This window comes from Echinops telfairi, unplaced genomic scaffold, assembly GCF_000313985.2.
Source record: "Echinops telfairi isolate 266 unplaced genomic scaffold, ASM31398v2 ScPeMD7_15;HRSCAF=58, whole genome shotgun sequence".
In the NCBI taxonomy this organism is placed as follows: Eukaryota; Metazoa; Chordata; class Mammalia; order Afrosoricida; family Tenrecidae; genus Echinops; species Echinops telfairi.
The window spans coordinates 10,558,656-10,561,023 of record NW_022103912.1 but is presented as its reverse complement, the minus strand read 5'-3'; positions in this window follow the sequence as shown (position 1 = coordinate 10,561,023).

The following is a 2,368-nucleotide window of genomic DNA, read 5'->3' as shown; positions in this document are numbered from 1 at the left end:
TACTGGATTTAAAATATTGACATCATGGGGATATTCATACATGGGAAATCTTTTTAGACTAAAATACATAAGAGGTTCACTGAACCATATTAAAAATGCAAGAAGTGTCTTCTTAACAATCCTGTTTAAGAAGACCGTGAGGGCTAGACCCAGGGAACAGAGTTCAATAAGACTCTTTCACTACAGCAGAACTGTGTCTGCAGAACAAAGAAACTGTGGAAGTGGCAAGTACATGGTTGTCTGAAGTTGCCCATTTTGGGACAATCTCAAGTGAAAGAAGTTTGAACTGAGGTCTGAAGACTTCCAAATCCACCCATGGGCTTGGGATAGCAATCCTCCTCTTCTCTCCTAAGGGTATACAGTCTTAGGTCCAAAGGTGTATAGATGCTGCTTTAATCTGGAACAGGTATGTGGAAGGTAAAGTCTAGCTGACTTAGAGGGTTTTCTGACTCAGATCCTCTTCATGTAAGTGGGCTGTACACCTCAAGAAGACAACATTTCAAGTTCAAGTGGCCTATAGTATAGGCCTGGGTCTAGATAGATCCCTTCTTTTTTTAAATTTTAACTGTTTTATGAACATATAATTCACATATCATATAATTCAATAGTCCAATCACATCAAGAAGAGTTGTACAATCATCACCCCAATCAGTTTGAGAACATGTTCTTCAAGCTTGTATTCATCATTATTAGCTTCCCTTTTTTCCCCAACCTTCCCTGCCTTCCCAAGGGGCCATTGTAGTAGTTACATAATCTGGTGCTAATTTGAGGATTAAGAGTGAAAGGGTGGCGTCTGGCCTGTCAGTCGGGTCATAGCCAATGAGGTCTCTGTGTGGGCATGTCCTTCTCCTGAGGATTCTGGGAGCTCCAGTAGTCCTTCCTAGGGGTGGGAGACACACACTCTCTCTCAGCTCACTCCCTGTAAGACATCCCTGTGGAGAAGAATCATGGAGAGAGGCTGATGGAGCCAAACTTCTGGAGCTAGAGAAGCCAAGTGGAGATCCCTGCCAGGGCTGAGATGCTTACAATGTCCTGGAACCATAAGATTTCCCACCCACTGGCCTGTGATTTTCCTGCATTTGGTGTCATTGCATGTGTTTCATGAGTCTGAAGAGGACTTTATAGATTGGTTTCGGACATATGGGCTAGTATCAGACTTATGGACTTGATCTGGACTGGGATGGAATATTGGCTCAATATTCAACTGCTCTTGTATATAAAGCTCTTTTTAATACACATGTGAGTGTCTATGAATTTGTTTCTCTAGTCAACCCAGACTAACTCAAACATTAAGCCAGTTACTGTCCCTATAGATTTCCCTATCATGGATTTCATAGACAGAAAAACATTAAAAAAACAAACAACAGCAAAAATTAACAAGATTAACAAAGTAAAACAGATAAAGATCTCAATTGAAAAGAAAGCAGAACATGTTAAAAATTAGAACAAATTTAAATGGGCCATAAGGAAGATCAAATGATAGGGTGCTAAATTTTAACCTACCTGCATCTATACTAATCCACTTTCCAATACATTCTGCATGATAGCAAGGCGATTCACATACATGGCTCATGGTCAGAGAGGATTCCCCAGGAACTTAATCCATCCTTTCATATTTTAAAACTTGAAACAGCTTAAAAATGGGTTTAAAGGGAGATAAAATGAAAATATATTACATTTTCACCTACTAATGACTGCCATAATCAACTTTAGAATTATCTCTGATAATAGAGCTATTCACATACCTCAACTATGATCAGAGGCTTTCACCTGAGGCTAAATCCATGTGTGATTGGATTTTGGCCTTCCTCCTATCATCCATAACCTTCTATAAACCAGGTGTCAACAATTTAAGCTCTGACACCATTCCCTCATTTCGATTTGGATCATATTATTTATAATGCTTGGCTCACACAGACTAGTGTGCTTCTTCCATGTGGGCTTAGTTGATGCCTTACTTACATAGCTGCTTGTTGGAAAACAAGCCTTTAAGACCCCCAAGAACTATTTCTTTCTGATTGCTGGGCACCATCTAGTTTCTTCACTACACTTTGCTATAGCACCCATACCTTCAGTGATCTCTTCATGAAGTTGAACATCAAGCAGGGCCATGACTTATGAACAAATTGTTCTTAGATTGGGGCAATAAGTCAGTGAAATCCCAAAATCCATTCAGGCATCTATGGTTTATATATGTCTCTGGCTGACTGTAGAGACATCTTAATGACCTCTTTTCTTGTAGATCAGTCAGGTCCTTTAGAAAGCAGACTTTGAGACTGGATCAGGAGCACAGGACGTTTATTTTGTGGTGGGAGTAGAAAGGGCACTTAGTCCTTGTGAACGATAAGGTGAAGAATAAGCAGGCAGG